The following is a 25,992-nucleotide window of genomic DNA, read 5'->3' on the forward strand; positions in this document are numbered from 1 at the left end:
GGATCACCAGGCAGTTGGAGGTAATGGAGCGTCAAGATCTTTTGAGGGGTGTAGGCAGAAAGGCAGCCCCTCAGGTTTACTGAGGCCAGACCATGTATGGTGATTACCAGAATTACCATAATTTTGATCTGTAATTTGACTGGAAGCCAGCTCATCTGTTGGAGGATGGGCCCTGGTGTTGCTGTGAGGACCCTGGCCATTGTATTCTGGACCAGCTATAGTTTCCGGATTAAAGTTAAGGGCAAGCCTGAGTAGAGTGAGTTGCAGAAGTCCAGTCTGGAGGTATCTGTCATGTGTAATTGGTTTCTTAATATGAATGGTCTAGTTCTTTTGTCCCCTTATGACTCAAGAAACCAGTAACAACCTCTTCAATAGGTAGGTAGCACTTTCCCCCCTTTGTTTTGAATATTCAGTATTCAAACATCATTTTAGTTTTGAAAGCTCAGTGGTTTTTGTTTGGTTCAGTAGAAGATTTTTTCTTAGCTGCTGCCTTTCAGGACCCTTTGATTTGTTTTACTACTAATTCCTTCTACTATGCTGTCTGTCTGTCTCCCAGTTTCTTTCAATGCTTGCCAAGATGACCTCGCCTTTCCCTTGAATACTGTGGATCTTTTGCCTTGGCCCCCTTTCATAACCTGCCTTCGTTCCTACTAGAAGGGAGATACCTACATATTCCCTACTTCCAATGTTTGTGTCATAGACCAGTCAATCCAACAGAGCTAAGAGATGCTGAACACTCCTCTGAGGAAGAGGCAGCCAGTGGGAGAGGCATTGCAGGGGTAAGCAGTCTGGGGGGGGGGGAGAGATAGATCCTTAACCAACAACCAACAGACTGGCCCCTTGGCCTTAAGCTGACAACAGAGAGCCAGCTGCTGGCCAATTCATCCCCCCCCCCCCAGTCACCAGAGCCTCAGGAGTGCCATAGTAGGAAAACAGAAGATACAGTGCCTGGCTGGCAGCCCAATATCAACAATGAGGATGAGTGCTTGCAGGAGCAGGATTGAGGCAGCCAGCGGTTACATGGTGTAGTACAGGCTGCTGAGTAGCATGGTTCTTAAAGCCAAAAAAGAAGGGAATGGTTGTGTGAAGGTAACTCATCCATTAGATACTGATCTTGCTTATCCACTTTGTCTCTGCCCTGGTCTATACCTTCTTGTTCTCTGATTGCTCTTTGGACTTGAAGCTATGAGTATTATCTACCTTGTGCCTGAACCTTTGGATTGTATTTTGACACCTGGCCCTGGAATTGCTTTACATACTTTGATGCCCAGAAACTTCATCAGTGTGCCAGCTGGGAAGATGCTGGCCAACAGGACAGTCTGTGTTCAGGCCAACTGAACAGAAGTGAAACACTGGGATGTCTGTTATTATACTGTCCATTTTACAACCCCCCCAAACCCCCCCCCCCACATATTTCATATTTCATCCCAGTAATATCAAAGTTTTCAGGATCTCCTTCTTGGAGACCTAGCTAAGGGAACCACTTCTAAATTGGCCAGATTTTGTGCTTAGGCTTTGACCATAAGCAAGCAGATATTTCAAATTTAGTAACTTTTAATATATAATTAGTTGCACCTAGAAACCTATGAATTTTAATTGTATTAATTTTACATTTATATTTGCATGTAAACCATACTGGTAAATTGCTGCTGGCCGCTCATTCGATGGCATTGTTGTTGATGATTTGTTTATTTATTTACTTGCAAATTTTTAGCCTACTCTTCCACCACCTAATTTACCCAGTTCTGCCTCTTGTCTGGGTAGAGACAATGGAGCAGTATATAAAGTCAACTTCTATGGGAATCAGGCAGGGAGGTCAGTTGGAATCAGAGGTACCCCAGGCCTCATCCATAGAGCATAGACCTTGTCCTGCTACAGATGGAGCATGTAGACAAAAGGAGTAAGTAAAAAAGGAAGTAAGTCATGAGTTGGTCAAAATGCCAATCCATGTCCAAATACCGGTTAGTCCAAACTCATGGCAACAAATCTATGGGGAAATCTAAAAGAAGAATTCCACAATGCAGGCTGAAGTCTAAGATGGGAGAATCAGTTTATGATATAAGCTGCTGAGTCAGTAACTAATGGATGTGTTCCTTCCACACAGCCACTTCCTTGCTGGCTGCTTTTAACAACATGCTCAGCACCTGCCAGGCATCTTAACCCTGCTTGTGTAACCACTAATCCTCCTTGCTGATAGCAAGTTGGTGCTATGCAGCCAATCTGACACTGCACCTCCTGTCTTGCAGCCCCTCTCTTATCTTTCTCTTACATTGTTCCTGAGGTTCTGGTGACAGGGGAGGTGAACTGCTTGGCAGATGACTCTCCACAAAGGTTGTGCACTTTGGCTTGGTTCGGCCACCTTGACGATCACCGGAGCCTGAAGTGGCGCATAGGAGGCCAGCGGTGCAGAGAGGAGGGATGGTGGTGCTGGCCACCTCAGGCTTTGATGATTGCCGAGGCCAAATCGCACACCCCTACTCTCCACTGCCCACCTGGGGCTGAGGGGCTGCAAGGCCATTGTGCTGGGACCTGGTTGTGGATCCATGTCCGGCTCCTGCCCCTTCCTGTTGAGTCCCTATTTCTGGCTGTCGATGTGGATCAAGTCTGCTGGCTGCCCCTTTCTCTGAGGAGTCCTCTTCATCGCTTGATTCTCCTGAAGCTGAGTGGTCTATGACAATCCTGACAGAACATTTTACAGACTGTATGGAACTGCTTGACGTCCCACAGGGCCCTGAACTCACCAGGCAGAGGGTTCCACCAAGCTGGAACGCACCTTTTCAAAAAAAAGAAAAAAAGAGGGAGAGGGAGGGAGGGAGTATAGTCAAATGTAGTACTTGCAAATAAATTGTGTTGAGTAAAAGAAAGACTTACTCATCTGAATCTGCACCTTCTGCAGATGTCTGGAGTCTTCAACATTTAAAACACCAAATACCCTGTTATAATTGTTGACAATTTACACGTTGGGGGGAAAATACTACTTTTTACAAGTGGCATTGCAACATGGATAAATTAAGCTGCAAGGTTTCTTGAGATCTTCTGCATCATTCAAATCCTGGGTCGTCCAGCTCATGCAACTGTAATTTTCTCTTTTTACTAGGCATAAATCTGTTCTGCTTGAAAGGGATTCTACTTAATTTCCCTGCGTTTCTGAAGCATAAATATTCTTCCCTTGGATTCCTAGGCTATTAGTATGCATTTATTATTATGGCATTTAAAACACTTCCCAACAATCTTTAATGAGGCAGCCAAACAAACTGCTGTGTAATCTGCTAATGTCGGCATTTACAATGTAATTAAGATTAAGTGTTTTGAAAATGAATATCTTATAGTTTTATGCCTAATAACGGCTGATTACTGCAAAACACTTAAAAGCTGTAATAACTAAACAGAATAATTAAAATCATGCAATGAGCACTGAGTCTCTACGGTGTGCAGATGAAACGATACCTTCTTTAAATATTGTGCATCGCTCTGGGGGGGTATTCTGACACTGCTGGGTTTCACAACAGATACCGATGTTTGGATGTCCATGGACAGAGAGGTAGTTGATTCTAAATGTGGAACATCAATAAGATATTTTGGGAACTCTGTTTTGCAGAGCTTCCTCCTGGGCCCTGAATTTGCAGCCACAGGATTCTTTCCTGTTCCCAAATTGCTCTTTATGGTGAGTCTCCACTGTGGCTCTTTCTACTTCCTTTTAATCCTAATATCATAATCCATAAATTATATAATGATAACATTTGTGAATGCTTTAAAGAAAGAAAAGAGCAAAGAGGCAAATTACAGGACAAATAGTGCAGAATTAAGGTAAAAGGATAGCCTGCATTTTTGAATAACGAGATCTGTAATATCCAACCAATGGAGGCAAATGCCATTGAACTCTCTTTCTTTCTCTCATCTCTCATTTTTCAGAAGTTAATAATAACAACAACTTTATTTTTATAACCCACCCTTGCCGGTTGGCTCAGAGCAGGTAACAACAAGGCATATACAAGTCATAAAGTTACACTGATAAACAGTTATTGCATGTTTTAAATAAAAATATATTAATTAAATTATATTGTTAAACAACAAATCTTATAAAGGGGAACATTTCTGTTGGGCGGCTGGTTTTTCATGGGTGGTCCATTATTGTGAGCAGGAAGGCCAGTATTTTCTTGGCATTATTTTCCTGGTCTCAGTTGTGGGCTAGCTGGAATCTCATAGTGATTCATCAGTTTTGGGACTGAAAGCCTGTTTCCCCTCAGACTCAGGCACATAAAAGGGCGAATTCTGACAAGTGCCTCTGATAACTGAAGTAAAGACTTTGGCCAATTGATTCCCCAGTCTACCAGTTATGCCATGGGAATTAGAGGAGACATCTAATATTCTTGTGTTTGACCCACTGAGCTCCACAGCCTGGATGAGGTCTTAATTCCCATTAAGACCCAAAATAGCTTTCTGTATCCTCCATTTAATTCTAACATCATTCCTCTCTGTAAAATAGACTAGACTGAAAGTGACTGGCCCAGGGTCACCCAGATTATTTCCAAGGCAGAGTGTAAATTCAAACCCAGGTCTTCCATATCCTAGCACAATGTTCTAACCATCTCACCATGCTGGTTCTCTCTGCATGTGACACTCTGACTTAGTAAACTCCCACACATTAAAAACATAGGTATTATCATGTTGGCAGAGTTTAAATATGTAAAAGAGTTGTGAACCACCGGCTGCTTAAAGAATAAATAGCTTTACTGAGAAGAGAAACTTAGTAAAGTCGAGAGGAGAAAGTGAGGCCTAAATGACTAACTCTTCTGGAGGCAACTGGAGGAAAAGTGTGCTCCAAGGAGAAGGAAGTCTCCAAATGAGCCAATCAGGGCACTGAAGGAGACTATTTGAAAAATACCAGGAAGTTCCTGATCTAAATATGCTAACATATTTAGCCTCAGATGCCCCCTGCAGGATATTCTTCATATGTTGTTGAATCATGCACACTACAGATCTTGCATATTCTAACAGTTTCATCATTCATTTTGAGGAGGAAAGACAACTCCAGTTGGGCCACCAGAAGCAGGTGTAGATCCTAACGAAGTCCTTCAGGCCACCTCTTCAGTTTCTCTCCCCTAAATAAATGGCTGCCCTTCAGCCCTATGGAGAAAAAGAAAGCACGGCACTTGGAGGATTGTATTGCAGGGGAAGCTTTAATTTCATTTGCTTTCTGAATGGTTTTCAGTGTCCCCAGCGGACAGAGCTGCGCTAGAATGTTTCAGCATCCAATCTTCATGTGGAATTGCTTAGACTGCTGATGAACATGAAATCACCCTATAGCTATAAAAAAAGAAAGTTCTCATATATCTTGGAAGGAATAAATATGTCCTGTTTCCTAAATACAAGGAAAAAATGTTGACTAGATTAGTATTATTGTTGTTGAGTTGCTCATCAGGAAGTAGATTCCCTTAAGGAAGATACATGAAAATAGTGGTTTGAATCTTTCCAGTTTTTTTACTCCCTCTCACTGAATTCTCCTCCTTGCTGGCTCAGTGGTAGGGAGCATCTATCTGGAATGCAGATGGTCCCAGCTTCAATTCCCAGTATTCTCAGCTAAAGGGATCAGATGATGTGTCATTGACTTGAGACCTTGGAGAGCCACTGCTCTGACATGATGCCCTAATCGTCTGATTTAGTACAAGGCAGTTTCATGTGCTCATATGTACAGAACTCATCTACAGGATTTCCATTAATGCAAGCTCCATGATCTCTGGCATAGCCAAATTTGATAATTGAAGGTAATCTCTCCTCTTTTCACCATTGAAAAACCTGGTAGGATCCAAAGTGACTGCTTTAGAGCACTGTAAGAGAATCATATATTTCAGAAACAATGGGTCACTCACTACCTCATTGGCCCATGGCCAGTAATAGCTCTCTCCTCTTACTGAGCCCCTATTGGGAGGGAGCCCTCAGCCAGGCAGGGATGATAAGGAATCAGCTCTCTGCCCCCAAACTCCTGCTACCCTCGGAACATGCTGGACACAAACAGAGCTGGACGCAAACGGTCCCACTGAGTAGCTCAGGCATGTAGTGAGGGAGGGGAGGAGAAGCAGCAGCAGCAGAAGGAGAAGAACTGGCTACAGTGAATAGCTCGGCCCTGAAGGGGAGGGGGGAAGTAGAGCTGGCCCCAGTGAGTAGTTCGGGTGTGAAAGGGGAGGAGAGAAGTAGAGACAGCCCCAGTGAATTGCCCTGGTGTACAATTTGAGGGAAGGGGGAAGTAGAGCTGCCCAGTGTGTTGCCCTGGTGTAGAAGTGAGATGGGGTGAATCTCCATGAATTTTCCAAACACGTTTGGCACATCAACACATAGCCAGAGATATTGCTGCCTTAGAGGACAAACAGGATGCGTGCTGTGAGGGTGCCTCTCCATAAGTGTAAGCCATAAGACTATGTTAAAGGTCATAGGACTCACATGAACGAAAACTATTTGGGATGGAGGTTATAGCAAGGAGAACTGGGTAGCAGAAACATGTAGAATGCAGTGTGTGGTATGTGATACGATATTATAATGATGTAATATCTTAATTTTTTCCCCTCTTTTTTCTCCCTGGAAGTTGTCTTCCAGAAAAATATTTGATTTTCCTTTTTAAAAGATAGTAGTTTAATATCTTTAAAATATGATGATGTTAGCTATAAAGTCATGCCCGAATATTTGCTATCCTATGGTTCAACTGTCACCATTTTTTAAAATCTTGCATGACTTCTTTTAATTCAATAATAAAAAGAGTTGATTCTTATATGCCGCTTTTCTCTACCTGAGGGAGTCTCAAAGTGGCCTACTATCGCCTTCCCTTCCACTCCCCACAACAGGCACCCTATGCGTTGGGTGAGGTTGAGAGAACTCTGAGAGAGAACTGTGAATGAAGGTCACCCAGCAGGCTTCAAGTGGAGGAATGGGAAATCAAACCTGGTTCTCCAGATCAGAGTCCACCTCTCTTAACCACAACACCAAGCTAGCTCTCAGTGTATTGTGTAATAGTACACAATTAACAACCACTGATGTCCGTGCCTTATTGCACTGCTAATTGATTAAATGAAGAATACACAAACCCATAAACAGTGTCTCTTTAAAAATAAATTCACCTCCAGGTTCATCTGTGTCTGTGTTATCAACGTTAGCCACTGCTGATATGTCTGCATCTGCACCAGGTCACACATTCACATTTCCACCCCAACCCATGGAAGTTCCCTAGGGCAGGGGTAGTCAACCTGTGGTCCTGCAGATGTCCATGGACTACAATTCCCATGATCCCCTGCCAGTAAACGCTGGCAGGGGCTCATGGGAATTGTAGTCCATGGACATCTGGAGGACCACAGGTTGACTACCCCTGCCCTGGGGGGGGGGAACTTATACAATCTATTTCCAGGCACAATTCAAAATGTTGCCATTGATATTTAAAGCCCCAGAAGCCTTGGGACCAGCATATGCGAGGGGACCACCTACCTCCTTACAAACCTGTCCAACTGCTATCTTCTGAGGCCTTGCTTCAGGTGCCTGAGATTAGGCAGGTGGCAACCCACAAGAAGGCCTACTTGGTCATGGCACCGACACTCTGCTGCAACTCTCTCCCCAGAACGACTCTCCTGTCCCCTTCTGTTGCTTTCATCTGGAAGAGGAGGAAGACTTTTTTTGTTTTGTTTTCCCAGGCATTCTCTCAGTGATTCCCCATTCTTGCCCAAAGTTTCAACTGATGTTATATTTTTGCATGTGTATTTCAGCTTGGTTTTGATTGTGTTAATGATTTTAATAGTTTTTAAAGCTATTTAAAATTATCAATGCTTTTAATCTGTCAGCTGCCTTGGGGGACCTAATGAGGGCACAAAATCCAGGTATGAATTTTGTAAATAAATAATAGGGTTTTTAAGGAAAGGAGACAGCGTTGAGTATTAAGAGTGCAGCCCTAAGCATGGGCCTGACTCTCTAGTGTAACCCAAAGGGATCCAACCGTGCTTCCCTGTGACTGGATTGTGGCCAGTGTGCTTCTGTGCAGAATTCTTGTCATACTTGCCCTTTGCTAAAAGATGATTTCCTGAATATTTTGTTAGCAGGATGTGTAATGGGAAATTGAAAAGTTAAGGATTTGAAGCCAAAATGCAGGTTATCAATTTTGACAGCTATATTATAGAGTTAAGGTGATGTCACTCAAATACAATTTTGCTGAGAGAAATTCCACTAAAAGAGATACAACATAATAATGATATTGGAGTAAAATTGAATGCAATATGAATTCTGCTTCAGTCCCCAAGAGAAACGTAACTGGATTTATTACATATTATCCCCTCGGTAGCTAGAATTCTGAACATATGTAATTGGATTATGATGAATAGGAAAGCTCCTCACAATATGAAAAGTTTTAATGCTTTGCTTTGTTTTCTTGATTTTTTTTTAAAAGTCCCAATGTAGTATTTATAGCAAAACTTCACATTTCCAGTAAAAAAAAAAAAATGACATCGAGATGAATTAATGAGCATTTCCAGAAATTTTCTGAAATGAAATTGCAATAGACGCAGAGAAATTATATCAAATGAACACAGCTCATTAGAAATTCATTTGAGAGAGAATTTGGCTCATAAAAGCTTCAAAGTGCTGACTTAAGAGCTTCGGCGTTTCGTTATTCTCATAAGGGTCTGTAAGTGATTCAAAGCCTATTGCTGCAGAAGTTGAAGGGGGCATAAAATTTGCCATAAAACCTTTATTAATTGCCAAACAAATGAATAAAACAATCCTTTCCTTTGTACATCCCGTCTCGGTAGTTCTAGCCTCACCTTCTTGTAAAAGCCACTGCTCTTACACTCACCCCCCCTCCCATTGCCTTTCATTCAAAGCATTTTGAGGTTATCATTTGGGTGACACTGCCTGATACATAAAGGCATCCCGGTGTGCTGTACGTTTTCTCCCAGCAGTATGTCAACTGTATTTGTATTTCTGTGTAACCTTAAACTGCCACAGGCTGTACAGAAATCTTCACTTCCAGTTTGCTTCCCTCAATTCAGTGGATCTAGAATAACTCTGATATCTCTATGCAGAGGGAATATATTCTTGTCACCTCTGCAGAAAAAAAGTACAAATGGGCTCTTTATCCCCTTCCTTTTCGGTCTTGTCTTGTTTCATTGTTTACTCAGACTGCCAGCAGCCCTCTTGGGCCTCAGGTAGAAACCTTTCACGTACAATCTTGTCTTGTATCCAGAACAGCAATATGGCGGGGGGGGGGGGAACTAACAGGTATCATGGTATTGATTAATTAATTTTGCTGCGGAGATTAAAAGTGGATTACGAAAAATAAGAAACAACAAAGTAATGCATGCAAGAAAAGCTAACAAAGATACAATAAGAAACTACCCAGAAAATGCCCACCAACATTGAAGCTTCACATATATAATTTCTCATCACAAAAATGCAGAACAGCAGTATGGCGGGGACGACGACAAATAGGTATTATGCTGATTGTTCATTCATCGTTCGTTCATTCCTTGCCTTCCTTGCAAGGATTGAAGTCGGACTGCAAAAATTAAGACACCACCAAATCAAAGCATACAATAAAAGCGGCCCAAAAATGCAATTAGAAATCTAGTTGCCCATTAAAACTGTACAAAATTCCCATCATAAAAATGCAGAACAGCAGTATGGCAGGGAGGAAACGAATAGGTATTATGCTGCCCTTTCACTCACTCCTTCATTAATTGCCTTATCTGCAGAAACTGATGATGGATTACAAAAACCAGGACACCAACAAAGCATTGAACACAATAAAAGTGAACAAAAATACAAGAACACTTAGAAAATGCCCACAGATCTTAAAGCTGAACAGAATTACCTTCATAAGAATGCATTTCTGGAATGATATAAAAGTAGGAGCCTTCCTGAACTCATCAGGCTGGTCATTCCACCCAGTAGGACTCACAACAAGAGAACTGTCTGTTAAGGGCTGCTGTCGAACTTAGCTATTTTCAGTGTCACTGTCAAAAGAAATTGTTCAGATGAGTGGAGCTGTCACAGCAAAGAATATAGGGGGAGATGGCCCTGCAGATATGTGGGCCTCAGGCCATGAAAGACTATAGGTAATACCTAGCACTTGTTCTCTGTCATGGCACGTGTTTCATGGGAAACAGGAATACCTGTTTCTTTCTGGCCATTCAGCTGTTAAAGAGATAAGATAGTCTTTCTGAACAAGAGTCAGCAAATCTATTCCTACACACTTAGAGATGGAAGACTTGGGTGTCCAGCTTTGCAATCAACCTCGTCAGCCAGTCCATAAACAGTGGCAAGATGGGCAGACATTAGCAACTCATTGTTTATTTCCATGCTGCGAATAGCTTCACCTGGTCCGTTTCCACACTGGGAGCTTCGCTGCCCTGGCTCCTATGCAGGAGTACAAAAACGGTGCACCAGGCCAAATGCTCCCCTGTGCAGGAGCAGGAATTGGTGGGGCAACCACCAATTATATAGAAATCAGATGATAGATAGATAGATAGATAGATAGATAGATAGATAGATAGATAGATAGTTTTTTTTTTTACCAATTAGTATCTCTAAGAGAGAGAGAGTGAAGGGGATGGATGTGTGGATTGGCTCCATTGCTATCATAATACTACACCATTTCTACCCTGACTACTCCAGACCACTTCCAGAGTCAGCAGCCAGATTATTTAGCAGGGTGTGTGTATAATATTCTTCCAATTTTCAAGAGGACATTAGGCCACTTTCTTATCTTTGGAAGTCAAATTGCCTCTAACCAACCGGAACTTGTAGTCCTGTTTAATGAAGGAGCCCCACTCAGAGGAATAGTTAGAAAAACACATTTCCCAGGGATTTTGATCCGATCTCCATTCTAAACATTGACAAAAATATAAGGAAAAAGAAAAGTCGGTTTTTATACCCTGTTTTTCTCTATCCAAAGGAATATCAAAATGGCTTACAATCACCTTTCCTCTTTCCTCTCTCCACAACAGATGCCCTTTGTGGTATATGGGGCTGAGAGAGCTCTGACAGAACTGCTCTGTGAGAACAGTTCTAACAGGACTATGACTAGCCAAAGGTCACTCAGCTGACTGCATTTGAGAAGCAGGGAATCAAATCCGGCTCTCCAGATTAGAGGCCAACGCTCTTAGCCACTGAACCAAGCTGGCTTTCTCAGGATGAAGAAAAGGGGGGAAAGGGATAGAGAATCAGCGCAGTTCAGCCAGATATTTCTTTCTCTAGCTAAAAACGTACAGTTCTCCCAAGATAGGACAGTCATACATAGATAGTGTGGAGGAATGGACTCACATGCTCTATCTGGTTGGTCCTCAGAAGACTGGAAAACCCTTTGTCTCTCTCCAGTCTCTGCCTGATGGTGCTGCCAAACCAAAACATCAAGATCCCAAAACAGGTACCACTGGCCAATGATTGTGGCAACGTCTCCTCCAGATGATGCTATATAACTAGCAAGGTGTATCTGCATTGCTATTTAGAGGCTTGTTGCTGTGCTTCTAACTACTCTCCCCACAAATAAGCATGAAGATGATCTACTGCAACTTCATATGTTGGAGTTGTTATGCTCCAGGAAAAGCGAGGTTATCCCCTGTCCCCTCCATGACCATACTCCAGAGAGCAAAATCAAACAGACATGGTGTGGTCCAAGAGATCAGACAGAGAACTGAAAATATAAGGAAGGTTAATAGATGAATAAAAGATTCACACATATTATGGCCTAGTCTGAGCAAGGAAACAAAGAAACAAAGAAAAAGTGTTTTATTTTATCTCAAAACTGCCCCTCAGCAGCAGCCCTTGGTCAATGACAGGAGCTGTCATACGTGACTATCCCATGCATAACAAGCAACATTGAAACTATTTTGCATGTGCTTTTTTACTGTCTCTTCTACACAAATATCCATACAAAATACTTTGTTAAATAAGAGAAGATTTCCTGATCTTTTAAAGCAGGTGTGGGCAAACTGTGGCCCTCCAGATGTCCATGGACTACAATTCCCATAAGCCCCTGCCAGCATAATAACAACTCTGAAATAACAGAACACTCGGCTAAATTTCTGCAAGGTGCCATGAAGCTGTGCCAGGATAAGCATTAGGGACAAGTTGCAGCATATTTATTTTTTTCCTTTAGGTTCTTTGTCTTCATTCTGTCATTATATTCAACTCTGACCTTGACATCTTTTATTGGGGCAGTTTTATATGCCAATAAAGGATCTCTGAATTAATGAATTAATTATATGTGGCTAGAGCTGACCAAGTTGAGTAGCAAGCAAAACTGTCTTTAAAACACTCTGCAGAGGAAATCGGGATGTCTGTCATGGAACCCCTATTCATTACCAGGTATTCAAAGTAATTTTTCTGGGTGTACATTCATTGTGCACTGGATACGTTTAACAGTCCTGACTGTCAGGTTTGGTCAGCTAAGAATCTGAGGAACTCAAAAGTTGAGCTATAAAACAATATAAAATTTTAACAGTTATTTATTAAAGTGAACCAATATTAGGTTAAAACAAAATAAAAGCTATATAAAAACTATACAGGTCTAACTGCACATGAACAGACCAAACACATTTTGACCCTACTGGGTCTTCCTCAGTGGTCAATAATATTAAATAATGCACTCTTATCTCAAATCAATTATGAAGTATAGCTGGGTGGTCAAGAGAAATCTGTTAGGTGTAGCCCCAACAAATACTGGTATAATGTTTCTTTTTGGAGCGTCACCTTCTAAGATATGTAATATCTAGGAACATCACTCTCAGCTATTGTTTTACTCAGCATAGACCGTTTATGCACTGGGAACTTCACTGCCCCAGCTCCTGTGCAGGAGCACAAATTGAGGGCAGGTGTGGTGCACCAGGCCAAATGCTCCCCCATGTGGGTGCAGGAAGAGGTGGGGCAACCTGCCACGACTAAAGCTCCAGCCTGCAGCCTGGTATGAAACCTCCAGTGCATAAACGGTCATAGAGAGTATATCTCATGTGTGTCAGAAAGTGACCTTGTTTAGGTTGGGTTTTCGTTCCCGTTTTGGTTTTGCAACTAAGATGTGACTTAAAATGTACTTAAGCTTCTCCTGTGACCACACACACACACAAAAACTGGAACTTTTTCAGAGAAGTTTACTGCTCTTGCTTATATTGAGGAAATCCTCATAAGCTTCTGACGAACTTCATGGATTCTCCCAGAATGCAGATTAAAGACTGCTACTTTATGATTATTACAGTCTTCTGCACCTAGTCTTGAGGAGGGAATGAGTTTCTAGCAGTGCCCCAATGTGTTGATACTGTCACCATAGTTACCACTTAGTGGTGGTCTCTTAGGTATGTGGTTCGCCTCTGTGTTTTACTACCTTAAAGCACTATAACTCTTGGATGTAAGTTGCAGAAATAAATTGCTTGTGTTCCTCAATTGAACATAAAAAGCTCTAAGTCTTTCTCTGCGTGCCGCTGTTCCATTTATAAAACTATAAATGTAAAGTTTAATTACAATGTCAAATAGGTAGGAATAAATCCATTGTCCCTGCTATATACAATTGCGAGGTATTTACTGCGGCTATGGGTAGCCTATATTTAGGCGTGGAGGCCTTGCACTGATTGACATTCACTCATTCTTTGTTTGCATATTAAAGACACAAGAATGAAAATTGATGGGATTATCGCACTGGTTGATTTGTATAGGGTCACATGTACTTACAATGCATATGATGATGACGTTATCCATTCAGTCGTGTCTGACCCTCGGTGATTCTATAGGAAAGTTTTCTCCATTCGTCTCTGTCAATGACCGCTTCTTTCAGTTGGTTCATGGTCATCCCTGTATTGGCTTTGATCGTGCCAAGCCAGTGGATCCTTTAGCAACCACGTTTCCTTTTGCCACATGCCGAGCATTAATGTTTTTTCTAACAAGTTTGATCGTATGATGGGTCCAAAGTAAGTGAGCTTTAGCCATAATATCTTGCCTTCTAATGACATAGTTGGTTTGCTTCTCTCTAAAACTATCCTGTTTGGCTGTCCATGGTATCCACAGCATTCGTCTCCAACACCGTAATTCGAAAGCATCTATTCTCTTGTCTTCCTTCTTCAGGGTCGGGCTTTTGCAACCATAGGTTGTTATGGGGAAGACAATAGCATTGACTAGGCAGCAGGTTTGTAGGAGAATTATTTCTTAAATATAGTCTCATGTAATAACTGGAAATGAGTCTCTTGTGGCGCAGAGTGGTAAGGCAGCAGAAATGTTGTCTGAAAGCTCTGCCCATGAGGTTGGGAGTTCAATCCCAGCAGCCGGCTCAAGGTCGACTCAGCCTTCCATCCTTCCGAGGTCGGTAAAATGAGTACCCATCTTGCTGGGGGGTAAACGGTAATGACTGGGGAAGGCACTGGCAAACCACCCGTATTGTGTCTGCCATGAAAACGCTGGAGGGTGTCACCCCAAGGGTCAGACATGACTCAGTGCTTGCACAGGGGATACCTTTACCTTTACCTTTAATAACTGGCATTTTTCTATCAAAAATGAAAAAGCCATAGAGTTTCCAGCCATTCCTCGGGCTGTCTTGTAAGTGACAAAAGGTAGCTCTAGGAATGGCTGAAAACTCCACAGTAAAATCATAGTGTTTCAAGAACTTCTTTTCCTGCAGCATCAAGCTCTCATGTCTAGAGTTTAAAACTATACTTTAGAATTTTTCCAGATTCTTATTTATTTAAAAATACACTATGTAGTACAAAATGGAGACTGGCCAGAACATTATAAAGCCAGCTTCATATAGTGATTAGGTGCCTGGACTTCTAATCTGGCGAGCTGGGTTTGATTCTGCACTCCTCCACATGCAACCAGTTGGGTGACCATGGACTCACCATGGCACTGATAAAGTTGTTCTAACTGAGGAGCTGTTCTGACCAAGCTGTAATATCAGGGCTCTCTCAGCCTCACCTCCCTCACAGGGTGTCTGTTGTGGGGAGAGGAAAGGGAAAGTGATTGTAAGCCACTTTGAGACTCCTTCAGATAGAGAAAAGTGGCATGTAAGAATCAACTCTTCTTATTATTGAATTAAAAAAATTCATGCAAGATCAAGAAAAAAATGCTGACAGTTGAACCATAGGATCGCCAAAATTCAGGCATTATAGCTAACATCATCATATGTTAAATATATTAAATTACTATCTTATATTTTAAAAAGGAAAACCAAATCTTTTTCTGGAAGACAACTTCCAGGGAGAAAGAAGAGAAAAAGAGTTAGAATATTACATCATTACGATATTGTATCACATACCGCACACTACATTCTACATGTTTTCTAAAATGCACATATATAATTTATAAATCAATTATTTCTTATCCCATTTTTACTGATCAATATATAAGAATGGGCTTCATTTTCTTCTAAAATCTTATGTTAACACTGTTGTGCATCAGATATGCAATTTTTGCAGTTGTCACGTATTTGGTGATTTTGGTTGATTGGTCCATTAGATCTAAAGATGTTTCTTTTTTTACCCATCTTGATGCATCATTTTTACCATAAGTGATGACTTATTGGAAAGCAAGGAAAATTGGATTATGATTCCTGATGAGATGCAAAAGCTACTGAAAATTAAATCTTTATGAGATCCAACATGTACAGTATTAAAAATTTTACCAATGTATGTTATTAAATATGGTGCAGTGAGCTTGTTAAGTATATGGTAACAGCTGCCAGGATTTTATATGCATCAAAACTACACTTTTATACAGGGGTGGGCATAATGAAATTGCCAAGCTAAAGAGATACAAAAAAACTATTGGTTTGAATTGACATGATAATTTGCTGGAACAGTAATGCAAATCCCTCCTACTCAAAGAATAGATTGTTTTCATTCCAGTGCTTACCAGCAAAACAGAATTGTTTTTCTTTGAATCCAGTGATTTCCTATGCAATGGCATTTCTCCCTTCCAATCAGTTCCTTGCAAAGAAAGAACACAGAGCACTCCTAGCCAATCAGATTTGGAAATAAGCTGCAGAGAATGCAGGCAAGTTTTTTTTCTTCTCTTCCTTTTAATGCCATGGCCAGCTGAAGCTCTCCTGACCGGCTGCTGCTTGGCCACCATTTTAGGAATCTGTAGAGAGAACTGTAGCTGCACAGAGAGTCAACTACTTTGAGGGAGGGGGGTCTGTAATATTTAATCCCTTTGTCCAGTCTATGGAAATAAAGGTTACAGGAGCTTAGATGGGCAGGAATTGTTCCCCCACTCTTCTAGCCAACATGGTATAACAGTTAAGAGCGGTGGCCTCTAATCTAGAGAACAAGCTTTAATTCCCCACTCTTCCTCCAGATGCAGCCAGCTGGATGACCTTGGGACAGTCACAGGTGTCACCAACCTCACAGGGTGTCATCTGTGGGGAAATGAAGGGTAGACGATTATAAGACACGTTGAGACACTTTCAGGTAGTAAAAGTGAAGGTACAGGAAACCAGCTCTTCTCTTCTGTTTTATGCTCACAATTACCGTATGATCAGGTAGGTTATACTGAATGAGAATGACTGCACCAAGGTCACCCAGTGAGCTGTACAGTTGAGTAATCAAGCACCTCTCAGAATATGTCAATGGACTGCTTTTGGTTTGGCTGCTTCCCAAGTCATCAGCCTGGCACGTACTATACAGTGGGAAGCTAGATTGTTTCTCTATGGCCGATTATGCACAGGGCAGAAAGGCTGGGCTGGCAGCGGCAAGGCAGCGGGGCTAATTCCCATGTACACACGATGTCACTGTCATCCTGGCCCCCTCCTGGCCATGGCCTGAATCAGAGCCTCGGATGGCCAGTAGCATGGGAATGTGAATTTTTCCATGTTTTCTGTCTTGCTGCAGTGGCCAGCAGAGGCCCAGCTAAGACAGGTCTCCCCCACACCTATGGTGTCTCTGCCCTGTTCAGCATCACAGTGCTGCAGAGCCAAATGGGACATGTCTACACCCTCACGATGGTGGGATCCCTGTGTCCGCCCCCCTGCTGCTACTGTGAGGGGTGGCAGCCCTTTCCTGTCCCAGAGTTGTGAGTATGCATACACAATTCCAGGGCAGTCCATGTGTGCTGAGGGATTCTTTTCCCCCATACGTACTTGGGAAGTAGCAGGGCATGCTGCCACCATGAATAATCAGCCGAAGTGGAACATTTAGAGGAATTATCTATACTGAAACACTGTTTTGGGGAAGGGTAGACTGGATTTGTAAACAAGGCTTCACCTGGTTCCCCGTGCTATGAGCAATAACCTCTGGGGGGGGAGGGGGTTTGAAATTGTCTTTCCAAAACTGCCTGGTTTGATTAGAATAGCCCCATGCTGATTCCGTCCCCCTCTCTTGTAAGAAACAGTATTTCAGCATCTCTTTCCTTAAACTGAATTTCCTCCATTCAGAATAGCACATTTTTTAAAGTTCTTTTCTCTCCCTTTGGCATCCGTTGAGTATCAGTGATTTTGAATGCTTAAAAAAAACAAGCATGGAAGCATCATTGATAGCAGACAAGAGAGGACTAAATGTTGTGTTCATTATTTCATGACCCTTTTATGCACAACCATGGCCTAAAAGCCAGGAGGAGAGTTAGGAAGTGATAGATGCCACTTCGACATCACTTCCTGTTCACCAATTAATCAAGGAGTTCACCAACTGTTTGCAATCTGTTGGTGTGTATTCACCAGCTCTCAGGCATCAGAAGCCAGCCAATGAGGGATCAACTGGGAATCGGCTTCTGATCTCTTACTGGGGACATTTTGTGTATCCTCAACAAAATTTCTAAGAGTGGGGATCAAGAACCTACTCCCAGACAATCAGTTGGTGTTTAGGTTGTTTTGATGCTCCATCTTCCCAACTTTTAAGTCTCCGAAAATTCTGGAAATACAGCAGATTTCAGAGGGGTGATCAGAAGCCCAGGTGATTTCTTTTCTCTGCTCCCCACCCCAAACTGTCAGCTTGCCTGTAGAAAAAAAAAAAAGTAACCAGCTTTCTCCTCTCCCCTTTGCAAGGCAGAGATTAAAAGCGCTGCATGTGTCCCCACCCTGCTTACAAGGGATGGAGAAAGAAATGTGTTCTCTCTTCTGCAATGCATATTCCAAAAGCATTACATCTGTCCCTGCCAGCCTTGGAGGGAGGGAAGAGAAATTAGCTCTTTCTCTCACTTCTGCAATTCAGAGATCAAAAGCATAGTTGTTGTCCCTGCCCAGCTTGGGCGGGAGGCAAGAGCTTGCTTTTGCAACTTCTCTGTGTAGCTCTTTTGGTGGAGTGACAGAGTAGATAAGACCCCAACTCACAGCTGTGGTTCAGCTTTTGAGCAGGTGGCAGCTGTTCAAGTTGCACCATGCACTCTGGCGACATCCCTGCTCAGCTCACAGTCTGGTCAGGAATGTCCAACGAAGGAAGTTTGCGTACCAAGCAGATGTGCCGAAAAATTCACAGCATCCCTTTGGCAAAGAGCTTGCCAGTGCAAACTCAAAGAGCACTTTCCTGGGTAGGAGAGATTAAATAAACCCTAGGAGACCTCAAAGTAAACCTGCTTAGGGTTGCTCTCTTTGTTTCCTACTTTTACGATGTTTCTAATGAGAGAAGATTTCATTTGTCGAACGTATGGTTTTAATTCACTCGGTTACCTTCGAAACTACCATGGCAGAAAATTCATTAGGCGTTTAGTGAAAGGAGGAAGCCATAGAATGCTGACCTTTTAAAAATTCTTGCTTTTGATTGGTTCAATATCATGCTCCATTGGCGGGAGATCAGTGAAGCAGTAAACAAGGCAAGATACCGTAGCGTTCAGTCGGTCAAACTTTACAGAATACCCGAAAGGTCAAAGCAGTTCAGCTGTAAGTTTTTATAGATAAAATGTCCATCCTATGGAACTCAAGCCTTGTGAAATATCTGATGAACTGTTATTCTGTAGTCACAAGTGATATTTCAAAACTGGTGAAGACATATTTTGAAGGTATCTGTTCACAGTGATCAATACGTTCTTCTCATGAATGCTGTTCTTTGTGGACAGAGGGTCTTTCTCCAACAGCTATCCCTCTGTTCACAACAACAACAACAACAAAAATGGTTTGGGAATAAGACCCTCTGCAGATCTTTCTTCAGAATTACTGGTTTTTTTGCAAGCATGCATGTTCAACACATGATGCAGCACCTTTCAAGTGAGCACATGAATGAACAAGCCGACACAAGCCTAACCTTTTAGACCAGTGGTTCTCAACCTGGTGGTCAGGACCCCTTTGGGGGTCGAACAACCCTTTCACAGGGATCATGGCAGGGCGAGCAGCTTGGCTGAGGGGGGTGTTGCCACTGTTGCCCGTCTTCCTGCAGACGCCTGTGCTCGGCTGCCAGCCGCTCCAGCAGCGCCTCCAGCACAGTGCAGTCTCCTGCCAGGCTATCCAGGTGGCGGCACACCTTGTCAGGACAAGAGGCAGAACTGAACTGAGAAACCCTGGGAAAAACCAATTTATATACAATCATGAACAATGAATCTTCACGCCATTGGTCAGATTCGGTTTAATTTCTGTGAAAGAACACTTGCATGAGGAACTGTATTAAAGGGTCGTGGCATTAGGAAGGTTGAGAATCACTGTTTTTAGACAGAATTTCTCCATCACTGAACAAAATGCTTTTCAGTGAAATCAGTTCATGTACTTAGAAATCAAGTCTCCGCAAACGGGCCCAAGGTAAATTTCTGCCATCCAAGAAAGGAATTGAGGCAAATTGTCTGTGAATAACCCGACACTGTGGCTTTTATCCAGCTGGAACTTTCCCAGTGAAGTAGAGAGTCTGCTTAGACCACTCAAAAGTCTCTGCTGGGCATCATGGGACCTGCTTGGACCAAAGCCATGTGGAACAGAGGCTGTGACAAGGAGTGAGCATTGGCTGAGATTGAATGAAAAAGTAGACACCAATGGTCTATCCAGGAGACAGCTAATTTGCAATTTCCAGGGGAAGTTGGCAATCCACAATGAATTCAGAAATTCTCCACTTCTTTCTTTAAATTCTCCTCCACCAGAATTCTTTAAGCTGTCCGATGTTTCAGGAGGCTGGTTTCCCTTCCCTGGATCTTGCTCTGATGCTCAACATTCTATTTCAACTGGAGTATTCTGCGATTTCATCAGGCTCTTTTTGGGTTGGGAGTGACTGCTTTTGTATGTGTGATTAATTTACAAAGTTGTCCCTTTCTCTTTACTGTTAAAATGGCCTGAGGAGAGAAAGACACTGCCTTGTCTGTGTGAGGCTGAGTTTGGCTGGATTTATCTCTTGTACCAGAGGCAGCGAGTTTACTATTTGAGGGACCAGCACTCAAAGCAAACCTAAGAAATTATAAGTACTAGAAGCTGAAGATGAGAGGTGGGGTGGAAGAGTTTATTCTTCGTTGTATGGGACATTATACACAGACATAAGGGATACCATACAAATATGTATAAAACCATTGAAGGTGCATACACAGTATGAACAGATCTATAAAACCAAAACAACATGCAGAGAACCAAAAAAATACGTCAAATGAAAGGAAATAAAATGAGAAAAGCTTGCTTAAAAGGTTTTTTTTAAAGGTGAAACCAGATGTGCTCATGGTTTGTTGAGATGTGATGCAAAAAACGACATGCTCCACATTATAGTCATAGGAAACAATTAGATCATTAGGATTCGAACGGATCCTCTTTCCCAATACCATCCTCATTCTTTAAGGCTCATAGTGCTATAGAATCCTAGAGTTGGAAGGGACCATACGGACGACCCAGGTCAACCCGCTGCTCAATGAAGGATCAGCCTAAAGTATCCATGATATCTGTCCAGCCTCTGCTTGAAGACTGCCAGTGAGGAGGAGTTCACTACTTCCTTAAGCAGCCAATTCCATTTCTGAACTACCCTGTGAACTCCCCCCCCCCCCCCGATATCTAGCCGGTAATATGAATTGACCATGTGAGTCTGCTGGTCTCATTGCAAAACTAAGGGAGCTATTGGATGCATCAGATGGGCATAATAGAGGAAATTAGTCCCCATTGTATCCTAGGCTGAACATAGGATGCCACCTATGAGCATGTCCTAAACATGAACAACGGGGCTTGTTGTATGCTGACAGCGATGTAAACACGGACAGAAAATCTGCGATAATGGATGCTGCCAGTGATAGTGGAGAATACAGCAGAGGATAAGTGATTGAATGTACCTATTTCTAAGCTTGTGATTCTACCTCCATTATAGTCATAATGCAAACATAATGAAAACTGGGAATAAACATTAGGATGAAATTGGAAACTTTGCCTGACAGCTGACCAATCACATTAATGCAGCAAGACACAGGGAAAAGCCACTAAAACGGTGCATAAATATCTCTTTTCAATAAAACCATATATAAAAACAACTTGTCGACATTTTGACAGCCATTTGTACGACAGCCATGGGAGGAACAATTGCGTTCCGTTCAAATATGATGTGCAATTTATGCACAACTCATCCTTTATAGCCTTTTTTATTTTATTTTGGCTGAGATTTAGATTTTAAATGGAAGGTCATGATAGTGAAGGCCCATCCCTCTAGGATTAGAGACCTAAACTCAAACCATCTCGTTGTGTTTCAGTTTTATTGAAACAGACATACCGAGACCCAGCAAAGCAAACATTTCTACAATTAGAAAAATGTCAGAAGAATGAGGGTTTGTTGAATGACAAGGAGGACATTTTACACATCATGTCGTGCCCTGATACATTTGCTTGCATACACAACTGAGTGCTCAATTTTGCACTCAAGAACCTGAGCCTTGAAAAAGCCTGCATCCATATGGTGCGTAGGAATGTTTGAACTTTGAATTAATGTGTGCATTGTTATTAGAATAGGTCACCTCACAGGGTGTCTGTTGTGGGGAGAGGAATGGGAAGGCGACTGTAAGCCGCTTTGAGCCTCCTTCGGGTAGAGAAAAGCGGCATATAAGAACCAACTCTCCTCCTCCTCCTCTTCATATGTGCCATCCTAGATCCTGAGAAGGAACAGGCTCTTATGCCACTACGGGAGAGGGGAGGGGAGAAAGCCATACTGTGTGGGCTGAGATCTTTGAGTCCCTAATGTGGCTCTGGGTCCAAGCAACAGCATGTAAAATGCTTATGCAAGGAAGACATGCACAGGATATTCTCATGGAGGAAAGAAGATATCTAAGATACTGGGCCAAACAGACCACATTTATAGCTTGCTAGGTAAGCTTATACCTGGAGGTGGAATGGTAGAGTGCAGACCAATCTCACCAGATCTCAGAAGCTAAGCAGGGTTGGGATTTTGATGGGAGACCACCAAGGAAGACTTTGCAGAGGGAGGCAATAGCAAACCATCTTGGCTCAATCGCTTGCATTAAAAACCCTATTGTGTCATCATTAAATGACAGCAATTTGATAGCACTTTGTATGTACAAGCTTTGCCTTGTGCCACACATTTCCCAGAGATGTACAGTCTCTTTGAATGATCTTTCTGCTTAAAAAGATAAACTAGCTTCCTCCAAGGAGAACGCTATCTGTTAGAAGGAGCTGCTCACCCCCAAGAGGCCCATGTTATACAGTGCTGGGTATGTATCTCAGGATTCGCAGGCATAGTTGTGTGTTCATGCCATAGGATTAGCTGAAAAAATTCATCTCTGAAGAAACATTCAGAGGTGTTATTCTAAATGTCCCATTTTACTAGATGGTTGAGGTACAGTTTGAAGAACCCTTGTAGTTACGCTTGTGGTAAAGCATTACAGAGAATGATACAATTGAGAATTATTTAAAGTTTGGATGATAGACCGTCTGCCTTCCGGTGGTGTCTGGGAAGAAGAAGCGTTTTAAGGGCGTACATATAAATGATGCTGATATTTTTTTAGGTCAATTTTGTATATATTTTAACAGAGTTATTTTGAATGAATTGACCAGTTTTGTCATTTCAGGAAAATTCACATTTGCAATTATAAAATAATATTTTCAATGAATTGACCTGTTTTGTTTCTTCAGAAGAATTCACATTTGTATCTATGAGGGGCAGCAGTGCTGTTGATAATATTTTCATTTCATCTTCCCTAAGAAATTACATAGATATTTTCTAAATAGGAGGAGTGTTGTGATTGTTAAAATGGCTGCTGGGGTTGTTGCAGTTAGGGTCTAGGGTTATGAGGTCACCCCTGCCCAGCAAAGGGGAGTAAGAGGGAGGGTTTCAGATACAGGTCGGGAAATTGATGGAGATTTGGTTATGAAGACTGGGAAGGACAGGCATTTCAGTGACATTGACATTGGTCATAGAGTTGATCCTCCAAAGCATCCATTTTCTCCAGGGGTATGGATCTATGTAATCTGGAAATGAGGTATAATTCCTAGGGATCCCCAGATTCCATCTGGAGGCTGGCATCTCTATCAGGGCTTCTAGATCAAAGTTATATCTTAAACCGCCCGTGGCGCCGTGGGCGCCACGAACTAAATAAAAGAGTAAGGGCTGGTGGGGAGGAGTTAGGGTGGGCTCTGTCCGGGATAAAAACTCAGAGGAGTGAATCAGGAGCTGCAAAGCGGCTCGCCAGCGCCCGCGACCTTCCCACCCCCCCACTTCCCACTCACCGGTGTGCCGCTTCGCCGCCTCTCCGGCCGCCTCCACATCGCCGCCGCGTCCACCTCCAGACCTCCTCACACACTCTCCTTCCGACGATGCTGCTGCGCCCAGGCCCGCTGCTCCACGACGGCCCCGCCCACATGCTCGCCGCCGCCCACGCACTTCCCCGCCAACGCCCTGCACACGCGGCTCCAACGTGCACAGAAGATGGCCGCCAACACTACAGCCGCCCCGCGTCCCCTGGACGCCGCCGCCGCAACCTCCTGCCCTCGGCGGCCGCTCGGGAGCCGCTCGGGAGCCGCCAGCGCCGGGGACAGGTAGGCGCCGGCCGGGAGAAGGCTCGGGAGAGCCTCGGGGGGGGGGGATGGGCCTTGCAGCCTTCTCCCGGCTGCCGGAGCGGCCTTGCTGTGTCTACGACGCGGCGAGGCCGCTCCGCTTGCCGGGAGAAGGCTTGGGAGGGCCTCCGGTGGGGGGTGGGCCTTGCAGCCTTCTCCCGGCCGCTCCGCTGGTCGGGAGAAGGCTCAGGAGAGCCTCGGCTGGGGGGTGGCCCTTGCAGCCTTCTCCTGGCCGCCGGAGCACCCTCGCCGTGTCACAGATGCGGTGAGGCTACTCCGCCGGCCGGGAGAAGGCTCAATAGAGCCTCAGGTGGGGGGTGGGCCTCCTCTCAGGCCATCTAGGGCCCATTTCATTACAAGGTGAAATGGGCTTTAGATCTAGTAGATATATAAACTAGTTAAATTCCTCCCAAAGCAGCTGGGAGCACTTATTTGTGAAAACTGAATTCCCATTATAACAGTACCCAGCCTGATCAGCCTGATCCCCAACCTGTGGGCTATGGACCACATGTGGTCCTTCGACTAATTGGAGGTGGGCCCCGAAGGATGCCTTCTCTCCCCCCCCCCGTCATGAGTTAAACTGTCAGTTTAACTGTCATGAGTTAAAATTTCCATGAAAATAAAATGTTCCTTATGTTCATTGTTGTGGTTTGTCTGTATCTTATTTTGAAGGGATGTTTAAACATTAACCTAGTAATCAGAGAGCGTTAGGGCAGTGGTTGAGAGTAGAGGAGTAAACTACCCCCCCCCCCACTGGGCCTCAGTAAAAGGCGCTGAGTGGTCCCCGGTGAGTGGTCCCCGGTGAGTGGTCCCCAGTGATAAAAAGGTTGGGGACCACTGAATATCATCCTAGCATTTAACTAAGAAAGATATTTCTAATCCTGTGTCTCACTCCACTAAAGCAAGAATCAGATTTGCCTCCTGTGAATTTTTAATTTTAACATTTACTGCAGAGCAAACGCATCAGCTGTCCTCTGAGAAGTATTATCTTGATGTTTTTGCTTTGACATCACAATGGAAAGATCACTGCCATGTACATCGGAAAACGTGGATGAATAACATCATGCATCTTTACCCAGAAATCAATACTACAAACATAAGAACTGCTTTTTTGAATCACACCAAAAGTCCAATAGCTTTTCTCCTGGTGAAAAAGGGAGGAGTTGTTCCCTTTGCCCACCCCCAAAAGCTATATTGAGACCATCAAGGGCAAAAAAGTGCGTGTCAGGGGCTGCAGTGTATAGGAAAATTGGTTAAGACTGAGGGGGAAAGCTGGCTGGATCAAAGCTACTCTCTCTAGCAACAGACAGATAGTCACTCACAGAAAACCCACAAGCAGAGTCACCTCCTGTTGTTTTTTTGTCAGTATGTGATAACTGAAGGCATACTATCTCTGGCTCTGAACTGTAGCTCCACAGACAAGTCACCTCAGTGTGTTTTGTCACAGCAGTGATCCCCCTCCAATGTTTTGTCACTCCTATAAAGAGCATACTGACATCTGGACTCCATGAATACACTGCTTTTAGCCCACTGAAAGGGGAGCACCCTGTTTGAATAATTAACTGAGAAACAAGGTAGACAATTTTCAGTCGGACACCCAACTTTTCAGTCTTCTCATTTAAAGCAACATTGAGAAAACCATTGTCCCAAATTACGTTCAGCAAATTTGATTAGTCGTTTACAATCCCAGATATACCATTCTTTGAGAGATTATGTACATGTGCTTCAGATTAAATAGGTTCTCTTGACTATATAGCTTTAGATTATCTTGTATTTTCAGATTTAAGATCATAGCTAATTATGCCCTTATTACATGGAGGCGCTATCTAATTCCCTGGATGAGAAAATGTCTTGGTTATTCCAGAATGCTGAAAACCAGGCTTCTGTGCAGGGGGTCAAATAAATAGCAGTAGTTATAGCGCAGAGCATTTAAAGAGACACTTGTGTGTTTTGCCTGATTGCATGCGTCTCTTCATGACAGTGGTCAAAGAAACAGGCATTGGATTGGATACTAGTCTACAAACTATTTGGCTAGAGGCAGTTAGGGAAAACTGGTATATCTAGGGGATGGAACTCAATATATTATAAGACATAGAGCTGGCAGCCATATC

General features: G+C 43.1%; 1 long non-coding RNA gene across 1 annotated transcript in view; it reads left to right on the forward strand.

Annotated features, from left to right (window-relative positions):
* The window catches only part of LOC143840772 (uncharacterized), a 65,433-nt gene extending 40,444 nt beyond the window's left edge, over positions 1–24,989 (forward strand). The window contains exons 2-3 of the long non-coding RNA XR_013232397.1: positions 3,599–3,664; positions 24,835–24,989. This is a non-coding gene — a long non-coding RNA (uncharacterized LOC143840772). The remainder of the gene's footprint in view (positions 1–3,598; positions 3,665–24,834) is intronic.
* The last annotated feature ends 1,003 nt before the right edge of the window (positions 24,990–25,992 follow it).

This window comes from Paroedura picta, chromosome 6 (assembly GCF_049243985.1).
Source record: "Paroedura picta isolate Pp20150507F chromosome 6, Ppicta_v3.0, whole genome shotgun sequence".
NCBI classification, from domain to species: domain Eukaryota; kingdom Metazoa; phylum Chordata; class Lepidosauria; order Squamata; family Gekkonidae; genus Paroedura; species Paroedura picta.